This window comes from Cetorhinus maximus, chromosome 23 (assembly GCF_964194155.1).
Source record: "Cetorhinus maximus chromosome 23, sCetMax3.hap1.1, whole genome shotgun sequence".
NCBI classification, from domain to species: Eukaryota; Metazoa; Chordata; class Chondrichthyes; order Lamniformes; family Cetorhinidae; genus Cetorhinus; species Cetorhinus maximus.
In genome coordinates this window covers 37,603,402-37,619,236 of record NC_135901.1, presented here as the reverse complement: position 1 = coordinate 37,619,236, position 15,835 = coordinate 37,603,402, and the positions used below count along the sequence as shown (strand labels likewise).

Genomic DNA, 15,835 nt, shown 5'->3' with positions numbered 1-15,835 from the left:
GACGGCTTCAGTATCTGAAGTGTCATGAATGGTGCTGAACATCGTGCAATCATCAGCGAACATCCCCACTTCTGACCTTATGATGAAAGGAAGGTTATTGGTGAAGCAGCTGAAGATGGTTGGGCTGAGGTTGCTACCCTGAGGAACTCCTGCAGTGATGTCCTGGAGCTAAGATGACTGACCTCCAACAACCACAACCATCTCCCTTTGTGCTAGGTACGACTCCAACAAGCGGGGAGTTTCCCTCTGATTCACATTGACTCCAGTTTTGCTAGGGCTCCTTGATGGCACAATCGATCAAATGCTGCCTCGATGTCCAGGGTAGTCACTCTCACCTCATCTCGGCAGTTCAGCTGTTTTTCCTATGTTTGAAACAAGGCTGTAATGAGGTCAGGAACTGAGTGGCCCTTGCGGAACCCAAACTGGGCATCAGTGAGCAGGTTAATGCTAAGTCAGTGCCGCTTGATAGCATTGTTGATGACCCCTTCCATTACTTTACTGATGATGGAGAGTAGACTGATGGGGCGGTAATTGGCTGGGTTGGATCATTCTCACTCTTTCATTTCCAGTTTGGTGGGAAGAAAGAGGAGAGACAGAATAAATTGCAGGGTTCTGGGGAAAAGACCAGATCATGGCAATGACAAGACGGGCAGAAAGACCACTTTCTCTGCTGTAACTGTTTTATGATTTCATACAAATAACAGTGACGTAGGAGCAATAGCTGTAGTCGTGGCCGAGTGGTTAAGGCGATGGATTAGAAATCCATTGGGGTTACCCTGCGCATGTTTGAATCCTGCGGACTACGTTTTCCATTCTATCTGATTTTAACCGTGCACCGACTTAGTTAATTATCGTTTGAATCAAGGAAAAGCGCTCCAAACACATCTGTGATCTCTTATTTCCATTCATTTGTCAGCCTTCTGCAAATCTCCAGGCGGAAATGGAAAAAAAAACTGAGCCAATTTGGTGTCATGATTTCATTCTGACATGTGCCTCTCCTTAGGCCTCTGTCACTCCTGGTGTTTGTTCTTCTGTGTGGGTCAATGTGGTTCAGTTCCCCGAGAACACATTTTTACGAGCACAAACTGTAATCACATTAGTTGTGCAACTTCAGATTACAATGTTACAATGAAAAATATCAGGATGAAAGAGGCAAGGGGAGTTTGTTTCTTTCTATGTATGAACTACAACAACAACTTATATTTATAAAACTCCTTTTACTTCATGAAACGTCACAAGGCGTTCCCCAGGAGCATTATATAACAAAGTATGACGCTGAGCATCATATTCGGTCAGATGACTAAAAGCTCGGTCAAAGGGGGAGGCTTTAAGAACTGTCTTAAAGGAGGAAAGTATCGATTTCATGTTCCAGCGAACAGCAATGGTTCATCTCATTGGCTGAAGGAATCACTTTTGTTCAAATATACAGACCATTTGGCCAAACAAACTTAGCTCTGGTGAAAGAGATCTGGAATGAAAAAATGCCACAAGCAGCTTCCATGTATCCAACTGCTCGGTGAGTGGTTAGAATGCGGTAATTTTATCATTACAGCCTGCGTTCGATTCCTGGTTAGGGATTTGAAACTTATTACTCCTGGATGAGCTGTTCAAATCAATGTGATTCATTTGCTGGTTGAAAATAACACTGCTTAGCTCTGCTAGAATTGGTGGAGTGAGAGTGGAAGTTTCACATCAGAGCTGGAAATGTCACAAGGGCAGAACTCGGGAATAAATCCAGAGTCGGAGTGAGAGAGTGAAAATAAAAGGGAAGGACTGTGGTACTTTACAAAGCACTGACTATAGAGCTGGTGGTGCGGGGCAGAATATTATTCCTGTATTACCCACGTCACATGCAGCTCTAATTTCCTGATTTATATCATGTCCAAAACTATCACTACAGTTTGGTGGCCTATCAACAACTCCCGCCAATGTTTGCTGCCTCTTGCTGTTTCTTAGCTCCACCCAAACTTATTCTACATCGTGATCCTTCAATCTGAGATCCTCTCTCACTAATGTACCGATCTCGTCCCTTATTAACAGCGCGACCCCGCCTCGTTTTCCTTTTTGTCCATTCTTCCTAAATGACGAATATCTTTGATTATTCAGATCAACCAATGACATTGTTCTTTGAAAGCAGCACACAGGACCGAATGGCCTCTTTCTTTGCTGCAACTTTCTGCCATTTTATGTTTCCTAACCACGGTTCAGATGAACTTTCTTATCTTCCATGTGATGCTTTGAATTCAAGACAATAAGCAAATTCAGCGAGTTTTCTTATCATTTTAAGCACAAACTCTGGAACCGGACTCGTTGAACGACATTTAAATGGTCTCAATCGTAAGATGCAGCTCACCGAGTCCAAACAGGCACTGTGAGCATCAGCCTGTTATATACATTCTTGCTGTACATCTTTTGAGCTAAAAGCTGATCACAGCTCCACTTTCTGCACATTGAAAGACAGTGTGAAAATAAGCACAATTTCAAATCTTAACAAGGTGCATATTTGTGATTTTGTGTGTGTCAATGTGGTTCAGTTTCTCATTTTCACCACCCAAACATTATCCATGTTAGTTCTATGACTTCATATCAGCAAAAAAAAAAGCAGTTAACAGGACATTTCTCTCTTTTCTTTGAGTGGAGACTGTTCAGTAACTAAATGTCCGGATGCTACAAACTGGATGATGATTGAAGTTTTTACATGATCTTATTAAGTAGCTGAGAATGCTCGAGGGGCCGAATGGCCAATTCCTGATCATAATTTTTTATATTCTAATTCAGTGTCAATGTTGGTGAAGATAATATTTGTGTCTAATCTGAATGTGGTAGTGAGGCCAAGCGGGATCAGCCGCTGTTTCAGGTTTCGATCTCTCTGGTGATTTGGGCTTCACTCTCACTGCTGCCAAACTTTCTGGTGTTTGCTGTTTGAGGCGCATTCAAAAATTTCTCCGTGCGGTGAAGGGGCAGCTGAGCTGTCCAGTGTTGTATTTCAGTTGTAAAAATGAGGAGAGGCAGTGTAAATCCTTGGATGACTGGGAAAAGGTGAGGCAATGGCACGGAATGGAAATCCTTCTTTCACTGGAATTCCCTGTATTCATTCTATTATTTTAAACAAACAACATGCAGCCTTTACTCAGTTGTCCTGGACGCGTGGTTAAGGCGTTTTTCCACGTGGTTCCAATCCTGCCAACTCCCCTTCTTCCCATTCCTGATTAACACAAACTGCCTGCAGAATAAATTATCAGTCAAATGAAAAATAAAACCATCCAAACACCCCCATGTTTCTTACTCCGGTTCATCTGCAAACATTCATTACATTTGGCCTCTGAAATGGAACAATAATTGACCAAGTCGGTGACACCCTTGTTTTCTGGGTGTGTGTCTCTCCTTTGGCCTCTGTCACTATCGGTGTATATGCCTGTGTGTGTTCCTCTGTGTGTGTCAATGCGGTTCAGTTCCCCAAGGGGATGAACACATATTCTCTTCATAAACTTGATTCACAATAATTGTGAAGCCTCATATTAAAATGTCAAAGAGAAAAATATCAGGATGAGCGATGCAAGAGGAGTTTGCAATGCTGGGAGGAGGTTCAGCTAAGAAGCAGAAGATGTGAATGATGTTATTGATAATTGAGAGGAATGGATTACAACCTTGGAGCCTTTGTAGGTCGATTCCCTTCCACACTTTGAAATTCAGAAGAAGCTGAGGCTCCAGGTGGAAAACAACATTGATCTCCCTGAACATTTGCAATAGGAAGCAAATAGTACGCATTCCTGGCTAGCTCAGTCGGTAGAGTATGAGACTTTTAATCTCAGGGTCGTGGGTTCAATCCTCATTCTGTGTGCTGCCTATTTTAAAATTTTGCTGCTTTCATGGGTGATCCCCAGCTCTCCATTCCTCCGGCAGTGTCAGCGCTCAAACTGAGTCTTTCTCCATCCCACTTTGTTAATATCACAGCCGCTGGTCTCTTAGTGAAAACTGGCTCCCGCTTCACTCGAAGTCAGAGAGTTTCGTGCTTTGGATTTGTTGCTTTCACCAGGCTCAACTCCTGATCAGGGCAAAACTTTTTTTCTTACAGCTGTGTGAACTGTCACAATGCACAGGAATTCCTCGTGCAAACTGTTTAAACGAATCTGTAACTTAATGTATGAAGTGATTCATGCTGGTCGGAAGAATGAGGACAGGCAACATCACATAAAGTGTCCAATTCTAAAGGGGTTTCTCTGTTACATAGCGACTGATTAGGATCTGGAATGCACTACCTGAGCGTGTGGGGGAGGCAGATTCAATTGCGGATTTGAATAGAGAATTGGACAGAAAATGCAGGTCTCTGGGAAAAAGGCGGGGGACCATAACATTCTAACATGAAGTTGCACAACTAGTGTGAATGAAGTTTATGATGGTAAAAAAAAAGTGTTCATCCCCTCAGGGAACTGAACCACATTGACACACACAGAGGAACACACATAGACATATACACCGTGAGTGAGAGAGGCCTGAGGAGAGACAAACCCAGAAATAAGGATGTCACCAGCTTCTCCAATTATTGTTCCATTTCAAACTGCAGATTTGGTGAACGCTTGCAGATGAACAGAAATGAAGGAACAAGGAATAGAAGCAGGAGAAACATGTGGGAGTGTTTGGGAGGTTTTTATCCCACTTCACCAGTAATTAATTTTAATTCTGAATTCATCTAAAGTAAGGAACAGCAGACAGCGAGGTTGGCAGGATTCAAACCTACATGGGGCGAACCTAATAGATTTCAAACCCATTGTCTTAACCACTCATCTACGATTACAAACATAACATCCATTTTAATCTTGTTCATTTAAAATCACAGAAAGGTTATAACAGAGAAAGAGGGAATTCGGCCCCTCATATTCCCAGTAACCCTGCAATTCATACTGCGTCTTCTTGTTCTTCCTGCCAAGATGAAGGTCTTATTACATTAACGGCCGCGAGCCAATGCTCAGGTGAAGTGACTGAAAGAACAAATCAACTGAAACTTTGATTCGAACCCACGAAGAGAACAGAGCCCAAACAAAACACCTTAACCCAGCCGGCCACGTTACCACTATCAAAGGTAAACTAACCATTGCCTTGGGTGGTAACGACTTCAAATTAGAACATAACATACAGGAGCAGGATTTGACTATTTGCCTCTCAAGCGCCTCATAGTGTCAGAGAATCAGAGCTAAGGCTGCACACAGATGGAGGTCATTCGGCCCGGGTCATAGGAACAAAGGACTCAGGGGCAGGATTAGGCCATTCAGCCCTTTGACCCTGCTTCACCATTCATTAAGGTCATGGCTGATCTGGTTGTGGTCTCAACTCTACCTTCCTGTTTGCGCCGCATAATATTTGACTCCCTTGTCTATCAAAAATCTATCTGATTCAGCCTTGAATAAATTCAATGACCAAACCTCCACTGCTTTCTGATGAAAATAATTCCACAGGCTAATGACCCTCTGGGAGAAAAAAATCTCCTCATCTCCGTCTGAAAAGGGAGGCCTCTTCCTCTTCTGGGAACGAACTCATCTGGTCCCACTCCCCCGCCTTTTCCCCAGAGACCTGCATTTTCTGTACAATTCTCTTTTGAAATCGAGATTGAATCTGCCTCCTCCACACTCTCAGGTAGTGCATTCCAGATCCTGACCACTCGCTGTGTAACAGAGAAACCCCTTTAGAATTATTGGCTTCGGGACAATCAGAATACTTGGTAACAGACGAGACATCGAGAGGCTCGAAGGGAGATGGCACCAGTTGTAGGAGAGCTGGTTCCCGGTGACATCTCCCTTCGATGTGTCTGCAGTGGGTGGGGTCAGACGGTTTCCATGTATCCACAATGAATGTCCCACCCTTAATTTGGGAAGAGTAAAACTGAAAGGATAATCATCATTTGGGTAGCGGCAATCTGAAGCTTTCACGCGCTGTGCCATTGCTTTAGGATATCTTACAGAGAGCAGACGCTTTTCTTAAGTCTCTGTGGCGCAATCGGTTAGCGCGTTCGGCTGTTAACCGAAAGGTTGGTGGTTCGAAACCACCCAGAGACGAAGCTGTAACCATTTTTCTCCCCACCTTTACTCATTAACGCTCTGGTTTGTTTTGGGGCCCTGAAACCATGAGAAAATTCCTCACTCCCAAGTTTCAAACTCGGCTCCCATACCAAGTTCTGTTTATAGATATTTATTTCCGATAAAACAAAGGATATGGACGACCATGTACCCCAATCGAAATCAATACAGATCAACGAGGCTATTGTATTGATACAAACCCATCAATTAGTCGCTCTTCCTCAGCTCCACAGTGAGTGAGACAGGAAAAGGTAACAATATTCCAGCCCCGCACTCTCCAATCACCCGCTGCCAGCGGAAACATCTTATTTTGCTGAATGTTATCTTCAGAAATGGTGAAAAGCGAATCTAATGTGGCTGCAAGATCCAGCATTCAGTTCATATTCAACAAACAGGAATGGGAGCGATACAACTTTTCCACACAGCTGGGTGATAATGCTTTTCCCCAGCAGCGAATGGAGTAACTTGCACATGCGAAATGAGCGGGGTAACCACAACGCCACAGGAATGCTTTCCTGTCTGGATCCCAATGGAGATGTCTGGAATGTTAGAGCGGTGACGTCATGCAGCAGCACTTTGGGTCTTTGTTTTGAAGCAATGGATTCGGCTGTTCTCATTAGGAATGCTGGAGACAGACTGATCAACAATGTCATCGTCAAATGGTACAGCTCAGTAAGAGGACTTTTCATCCATTTTATTTATATCAGTTTTTTTTTAACAAAGATCTTGCCAATTAGTCCCAATTTCCTTCTTTCGTTCCATGTATCAGAATTTTCCCCATTTCCACCATTGCCAAATCCCCTTTTGAGGAAGGAGTTTCTGCAGAATCCATGCAGTTTGCCTCAGTGAATATTTCCCTTATCCAATGAAATTAAGAGTTGGACTAGGGTTCTTTCTGAAGTTTTCGACATAAACATAAGTTATTTATGCAATTCATTTCATGGTGAACTAACAAAAGATGTTTATTCTGATCTGACATGTCCTCAGTATTTTCTGAGTCATGATGACCTTGAAACTATCATTGATTGCCGTACAAACCCATGTGATTCATCAGTACTTTAGGGAATTCAATCGGTCGTTCTTGCCTGGTCTGACCTGCATGTGACTCCAGGCCCACAGTGATGTGGTTGATTCTCAACTACCCTCTGAAATAGTTTAACAAGTTACACAGCTGAAGGGCAATTCAGGATGGACAACAAATGCTGGCGAGCGATGCCCATGAAAGAATTAAGATCCATGATGTCGAGCGATACAAAGTGATATTGTACCATCTCTCCCATTCCCTCGTGTTCAATCACAGTATCGCTTGCTTCTGTCTTTAGGGTGACGCCAATCTTTGGATCACACTAGTAGTTATCTTTCAGTCAGTAAGTAACTGTGAATTTGCATTTGTAAACTCATTATTTTCTGTTGTTGATTAAAGAAACTGCTAGTTTTTGTGCCTAGTCAGTTTCATCCCTCATGATTTTGAGAATGCTTTTTGCGGCTTGGTGAAGGGAAAATTTAATGTGGCGGTGAGATATTATATTCAGTTAATTTTCAACAACAAATGTGAATTATAGACATTTCCCTCACACTTAGATGTGTGAGTATCGATAATGTTTCTACCCATTTCCAGAAAGGGGACCTCTGGCGTGTATGTGATAACCACTACACCACAGGAACAATGGACAGAACCACAGGGAGTGACTTAGAATGTCAAACCGTGCAGTCTTACTGCACTTCCGGACCCTGTTTTGTGGAAGTACAATTCGGCTGAAAAACATGGCCATGCGGCAGAGAAATTGATCTGACATTAGAATCATCAAATGACACAGCACATCAGCAGGTCTTTCAACACTTCACACATGAGTGAACTATCTTACTGCAATTCGTCTCATTTATTGTCTCTTTCTCATAACCGTGCCTTTTGGAGAAAATCATTCAAAGTCTGGGGAAGTGACATTGTCACATTGCTGTGAGATAATATATTCAGCTGTCGTTTAGCAACAAACGGGAATTGTGCAACTTCTCACAATTGGTGATTCAGTTTTGATAATGTTTCGGTCAGCTTTCAAACCAGCGATCTTGCGCATGTGAAGTGAATGTGATAATAACTATTTGTTTCTTTATTGATTTATGGGACGTGGGCATCGCTGGCTTGGCCGCTACATCACAAAAACAAGTTGACAGAAAAAGCCAAAGGGACTTGTCTAGAATTTCAAACTGTGTAGACCTGCTGCACTGCAAGATCCTGTTTTACGGGAATAGAACTGGGATGGGACATTTTGGAATGTTGCAGAGAAATTGATCTAACTGTAAATTGACACAGCTCATTAGGTGGCCATTCGACCCAACGGCTGTGTGCTTTCTTCAAAGAGCTATCCACTTAGTTCCAATATCATTCTCTTCCTTCATAACCCTGCAGTTGTTTTTTTCTATTTCAAATAGTTGTCAATTTTTTTTTGAAAACTCTTGAGTTAAGAAAAACAACATTGAAAGAGGAGCAGGAGCTTCTGCAGTGTCCATGTTCAGTTTCCCTAACCCAGTGACACGGAGAATTGAATTGGGGATTCATATGGTGTCTTCGGAATAAAAATAAATATTTATTTGTGCAATTGATTTCTTACTGAATATTTGAAAGAAGTTCATTCTGATTAAGCATCTCCTCATTTTTCTCAGTCGATATATACAATCCAATTCCCCTTGCTGTACAACCTGTTACAGAAACTGTTATAGAAAAGAAGGAAAGTTTTGCTACAGCTATACAAAGCCTTGGTTAGATCACACCTGGAGGATTGTGTATAGTTCTGGGAACCACACCTTATAAAGAATCAATGTTGGACTTGGAAACAGGGCAGTGCTGATCCAGCAGAATGTCAGTTCTGGAATGCAAGTGGACATTCTCCCTCCGCAAATTGAAGTTATCCAAAACTGCTGCCTGTGCCTTCACTCGCAGCAAGTCCCATTCCCCTCTCACCCCTCTTTTCGCTGACCTACATTGGCTCCCGGTCAAAAAATGTATCTCCTTCAAAATTTCTTATCCTTGTGTTCAATTCCCTCCTTGTTCTCGCTCCTCCCTATCTCTGTGATCTGCTCTAACCCCACAAGCCTCTGAGATATCTGTGCTCCTCTAATTCTGGCCTCTTGTACATTCCCAATCAGAATGGCTCCACCATTGGTGACCGTGGTTTCAGTTGCTGAGGCCACAAACTCTGGAATTCCCTCCCTAAACCTCTCCACCTCTATATCACTTTCCTCCTTGCAGACTCTTCTTAAAATCTACCTCTCCGACCAAGCTTTTGGTCATCTGGCCTAACATCTCTTTATGCATGTCAGTGTCAGACTCTCTTATATAATGACCCTGTGAACCATCTTTGAAGGTTTCATTAAAGGCGCTATCTAAATGTAAGCTATTGTTGTAATGGGGCACACAGAGAAGGAAACTCCTCTTGTACCTTTCACCCTGCTATTTTTTGATCTGAATTTGCACAACTAATGTGAATAAAGTTTGTTCTGTTAAAAATCTGTCCATTCCCTTGGGGAACTGAACCACATTGACACTCACACAGACGAACGGAAGGAAGAAGCCACGGGAGTGTTTGCGTGGTTTTAATCCCGTTTATCCATTAATTAATTCCATGGGCAACTTAGCAAAATCAGGAATGATGAGAACTGGAGCCGGTAGGATTTGTAACTCTGTGAGGAGACCCCACAGGATTCCAACCCCATCCCCTTATCCACTCCGCCGTGAACACAGGTTTGACACTGACGTCACTGCTGTTTGTATGAAATCATCGATAGTTACTCACATACCGACTCTCTGGAACTCAACAACTAAAATTCAACATCCTGCCTTTACCCATATTCATATCGTCTCCTATACAGCACTGTGCACTCAATTTGAGGTGGTATCTGTCCAAATTGGGCTGCTAAATGTTTGGCAGCGGTGGGATTCGAACCCACGCCTCCATAGAGATTGGAGCCTAAATCCAGCGCCTTAGACCGCTCGGCCACGCTACCACAGATATAGGGGCTATTAATCATCTCCTTCACAGGTATGGCCACTGAAATAGAACAAAAACAATAGAGGAGGAATTGACCATTAGGAACCTGGATCCAGCTCCGTCAGTTAATCAGATCATCCTGCACTTTGTAACAAACAGAAATCATCTCCACTCAAATACACAATGAGCTGCAGTGAAGGGTTGGCACCATTTAAACTGTCATTCAACTGCTCTGGTTCCAAATCTCCTGCTGGAAATGACAAGAAAACTTCTCACCGAATTCACTCCGGGTCTTGACTTCAGAAGGACAGGACACAAGGTAACAAAGTACACTTCGATAAAATGGGTTATAAAATGGCAGAATGACTTGGAAAGAGAATCCGTGGTGTTGGGAAACATAAAGTTATAGAAAGTTACAGGAAAGAAAGAGGCCATTCGGCCCTGGCATGCTGCTGTCAAAGAGCAGTTGTGATTGGTTGATCAGGAGTGGTCAATTACTCTTCCATTTCCCAATTCCCAAGCGAATTTGGTGAATGTCTGCAGATGAACAGAAATAAGAATCACGGGCTATTTGGATGGTTTTTATTCCAATTAACCGATAATTAATTCTGCAGACCGTCATCTAAAATCACTAGGTCACAACAACTTATTGAAGTCGAACTGTTGTTTGTCTAAAATAATAGAATGGGTACAGGGAATACAACACTGCACAGGTCAGCCGTTCCTTGGCCGTACAGACAGTTGTTTGGAAGCGCCTCAAAAACAAACCACCAGAAAGTTTAACAACCGCGGGAGTGGAGCACAAATCACAGGAACCTCGACCCGCACCTCAGTCCATTTGGCCACTCACTATCACTGACAAAGCAGAAACAACCATCACCTTGACCGGCATTGGCACTGAATTAGAATATACAAATCCATGATCAGGAATAGGCTATTCGGCCCCTCGAGCATTCTCAGCTACTTAATAAGATCATGTGAAAACTTCAATCATCCTCCGCTTTGTAACATCCGGGCATTTAGTAGCTGAACAATTTCCACTCAAAAAGAACCAGAAATAAATGTCCTCTTGCATCTTTTAAAACAGCTCTTTTGTTTTCTCTGGACCATCTTAGTATGAAGCTGCAGGACTAAGGTGAATAATGTTTGGATGGTAAAAATGAGGTACTGAACCACATTGACACACACACACAGACATAAACACCGAGAGTGACAGAGGGCAAGGGTTTGTCTCTAGGGAGAGGCAAACACCCAGAAAGCAAACATGACACCAACCTGGCTCCGTTTTTGTTCCATTTCCGAATGCAAATTTCGTGAATGTTTTCATGAATGAACAAAAATAGGAAACATCCCGAGTTTCTGGATGGATTTGATTCAATTTTACCGATAATTAACTCCGTAGAAGCACAGTTAAAACCAGGAATAATGAGAAGTGGGAAACCACCAATGGATTTGGACTCCATCGTCTTAACCACTCTGCTATGGCGACCGGCCCTCTGCACAAGTTAATATGGTCAGTATAAAATCATAGATGGTTACAGTAGAGGAGTACATTCAGCCCATCGTGTCCATGCCATCTCTCTGGAAGAGCCATTTAACTAGTTCCAAAAAATCGCCTGTTCCCCACTGCAATTTATATTGGTGTTGTCTCTCCTCATCCTTCCAGTTAAAATGAAACACCGTACACAAACCCATACATTCAATCTGAGCTGGCAATTGTTTGACCTGCTGTTCAAGCTGCTCATGTACAACTTTCAATTTCCCACCAACCTCATCACTGCGGCTCCTGTGAAACTGACAAGGGAACACACTGCAGAAATTCATCACTGAAAGCAACTGACACACATCAAATTCTAAACACTGTCATGTTGAGTCTCTTCTTGCTTCTGTCTCTGCCTCGCCCCAGGTCAATTAATTGCTTGAGCCAGACACAGAAAGTTAATGAATTCAATATTTCCCTGCGAATCAGGGACAGGGAATGTAAGACACGAGAATTTGAGAAGGGATGGGTTTACAGGATCTCATTTTCCTGATTGTCCGAGATGCTGATAACAGGAATGTGCACAGTGTCAATTATCCACAGTCACACTCTCCTTCCAGTCTTGTGCACGTTGTTAAGCTTTGAAATTGTTCATATTTTCACAACGGATTTCACTATGACGAAAGCGGAGCTGGGATGAGCTTATGTTGTTCAGCAGATGCACTGCAAGAAGCAACACAACAGGTTCATTTTGAAGGGTTGAACGGTTGAGACCATTTAATTGCCGTTGAACGAGTTCGGTTTCAAATTCAGTGCGAGAAATGACAAGAAAACCCGCTGAATTTGCTCACTGTCTTGAATTCAAAGCGTCAGATAGAAGGGCAGGGGTTACATCTCGCTGGATTGAGTTATGAAATGGCAGCATAACTTCGAGAGATACAACCGGGGTGTTAGGAAACACAAAATGACAGAAAGTTACAGCAAAGAAATAGGTCATTCGGCTCTGTGTGCTGCTTTGACAGAGCAGTGTGATTGGCTGGTCTGAATATTCAAGGGCAATCGTCATTTAGGAAGGATGAGCAAAATGGAAAAGAAGGTGGGGTAGCGCTGTTAATAAAGGACGCGATCGGTACATTAGTGGGAGAGGATCTTAGATTGAAGTGTCAAGATGTAGAATCAATTTGGGTGGAGCTAATAAACAGTGAGAGGAAACAAACATTGGTGGAAGTTGTTTATATGCCACCAAACTGTAGTGGGAATGTTGGGCATGGGTTAAATCAGGAAATTAGAACTGAAAGTAACATACGTAATACTGAAATAATATTCTGCTGTGCACCACCGGCTCTATAGTCATTACTTTGTAACCTGTCACAGCCCTTCTCTTTTATTTTCACTCCCTCACTCCGCGTCTGGATTTATTCTTGACTTGTTGCACGTGAGACATTTCAGTTCTGATGTGAAACTTCAACTCTCACTCCCCTGACTCTGACAGAGCTATTCTGTGTTGTTTTCAGCCAGGAAGACAATAATGTTAGCTTTAGCAGTTCGCCCAAGTGCAACAAATCTCAATTCCCTGACAGTGAATCAAACCTGGGGAGTGGCAGTGAAAGTGCTGAGCCCTAACCAGTCGGCCATCAGGGAAGCTGCTACCCGGGCTGGAAATGTGGCTCATGGAGGGTACTTTTGGAATTTTTTCATTCCCAATCTCTTTCACCTGAATCAACTTTCTCCAGCTAAATGGTCTTTTCAGGTTTAACATAAGTGACTTCTTTACCAATGAGAAGAACCATTGCTGTGAGCTGGAACATGAAATCGATTCTTTCCTCCTTTAAGACGGTTCTTAACGCCTCCCCCTTTGACCAAGCTTTTAGTCATCTGACTGAATATGTGGCTCGGTGTCACACTTTCTTATATAATGACCATGGGGAGCGCCTTGTGACGTTTCAACAGGTTAAAGGCGCTTTATAAATATAATTTATTGTTGTAGTCCATACATAGAAAGAGACAATTTCCTGTTGTATCTTTCACCCTGATATTTTTCTCAGTAACATTTCAATATGAAGTTGCACAACTAAAGTAAATAAAGTTTTTGCTGGTAAAGTATGTTCACCCCCCTCAGGAAAATGAAGCACATTGACACAAACATCGAGTGTGTTAGACATGAACATGAAGTGAACAGTGAGGTGAAATAGTGCCACAAGCTGCGGATGCACAACTTTCAATTTCCAAAATCCACAAACCTAATCAATGCGGCTCCACTGAAACTTTCAAGGCAAATATTGATCCTTTAAAAGGTGTAATTCCCAGAACTATACAAGTCCTCCAGGTGTGATCTAACCAGGGCTTTGTATAGCTGTAGCAAACCTTTCCCTCTTTTCTATAACAATCTCTGTAACAGGTTGTACATCAAGGGGAATTAGGTTGTATATATCGACTGAGAAAAATGAGGAGGCGCTTGATCTCATAGCCATGTGTCCCTCAGTCAACGTCACACAAACACATCATCCGCTCACAATGACATTGCTGTTTGTGGGAGTTTGCTGACTGGTGATTGGCTGCCGTGTTTCCTACATCACAACAATGACAACACTTCAAAAAGTCCTTCATTGGCCAGCCAGAAAGCATTTTGAGTCGTCCGCTGGTCGGGAAAAGCGCGATATAAATGAAGTTTGTCTTTCTTTAATTATCTTAAATCCCAGTCCTCTGGTCACTGACCATTGTCAGTGGAAACAGTTTCTCCCTATCTACTGTATCAAACCCTTCCCGAACCGGAATCAGAGGGGAATGAAGAGTGATCTCTCTAGTCAGTTGCTAACTAAAGGGTTTGTGGTTCGAAATCATCCACGTTTTTTGAAATCATTCATGGGATGTGGGGTTCGCTGGCTGGGCCAGCAGTTATTGCCCATCCCTAGGTGCCCTTGAGAAGGTGGTGGTGAGGTGCCTTCTTGAACCGCTGCAGTCCCTGTGGTGTAGGTACACCCACAGTGCTGATAGGAAGGGAGTTCCAGTGAAGGAATGGCGATATATTTCCAAGTCAGGATGGGGAGTGATTTGAAGGGGAACTTCCAGGTTGTGGTGTTCCCATCTATCTGCTGCCCTTGTCCTTCCAACTGGTAGTGGTCATGAGTTTGGAAGATGGTGTCTAAGGAGCCTTGGTGAATTCCTACAGTGGACATTATAGATGGTACACACTGCTGCTATTGTGAGTCCGTGGTGAGGGAGTGAATGTTTGTGGTTGTGGTGCCAATCAAGCGAGCTGCTTTGTCCTGGATTGTGTCAAGCTTCTTGAATGTTGTGGGAGCTGCACTCATCCAGGCAAATGGAGAGAATTCCACCACTCTCCTGACCTGTGCTTTGTGGATAGGCTTTGGGGAATCAGGAGGTGATTTACTATTCGCTGGATTCCTAGCTTCGGACCTGCTCTTGTAGCCACAGTATTTATTTGTTCAGTCCAGTTCCGTTTCTGGTCAATGATAACCCCCAGAATGTTGATAGTGAGGGATTCAGGGATGGTAATTCCATTGAACATCAAGGGGAGATGGTTAGATTCTCTCTTGTTGGAGCTGGTCATTGCCTGACACATGTGTTGTGCGAAGATTACTTGCCGCTTGTCAGCCCAAGCCTGGATATTGTCAAGACTTGCTCCCATCCGCATTCAATATCACTCAATTCAGGATTGTCATTGGGTATATTGGCTGCAAGAAAATATCCCCCAAACATTGCCAGCTCTGCAGTTATCCAGCCAGTTCCCACAAAACAGCTATTTTTACGAATATTAATCCACAATATAATGAAAGAAGTTTTGGAACTACCATGTACCTACATCGAGCCTTTTAGAAATCTATGAAGTTATTGGATCCAAACAAACCCGTTACTGATTCGCTCTTCCTCAGCTCCACAGTGAGTGAGATCGGGAAAAGCAGAAAAACAGCAAAAACAGCAGCCCCACACTCTCCAATCACCTGCTGCCAGCAGAAAGCGGCGACTAAAGCTCCAATCAACGGGTTACTGCCCATCCCTGGGACGCAAGATACTCCAACTCGGGACAAATCCTCTAATACACCGAGCACAGGCTCAGGAAAACGCAGGTATCTTATATCCTGGTCACTAAGCCTTCGATCAGCATTTACAGGACACAGGAGTGAGTAAGACACAAACAAAAGTAACACCAACTTTAGAAATTTTTTCACTGGATGTGTTCATTTCATCTTAAGTTCTGCTGATGGGAAAATGGCTGAAATACAGCTTGACGAATAACAACTTGGAACAATGTTCCTCTCTCCCACTGCAATACCGAT

At 43.0% G+C, this 15,835-nt stretch overlaps 3 non-coding genes across 3 annotated transcripts; 2 read left to right on the top strand and 1 right to left on the bottom strand.

Moving 5' to 3' along the window:
* Window positions 1-723: 723 nt before the first annotated feature.
* Window positions 724-805, top strand: trnas-aga (transfer RNA serine (anticodon AGA)). The gene has a single exon. It is a non-coding gene; the product is annotated as a tRNA-Ser (tRNA).
* Window positions 806-5,976: 5,171 nt separating this feature from the next.
* Window positions 5,977-6,050, top strand: trnan-guu (transfer RNA asparagine (anticodon GUU)). Its single transcript has one exon. It is a non-coding gene; the product is annotated as a tRNA-Asn (tRNA).
* A 3,941-nt stretch (window positions 6,051-9,991) lies between these two features.
* Window positions 9,992-10,073, bottom strand: trnal-uag (transfer RNA leucine (anticodon UAG)). The gene has a single exon. It is a non-coding gene; the product is annotated as a tRNA-Leu (tRNA).
* Between the last annotated feature and the right edge of the window lie 5,762 nt (window positions 10,074-15,835).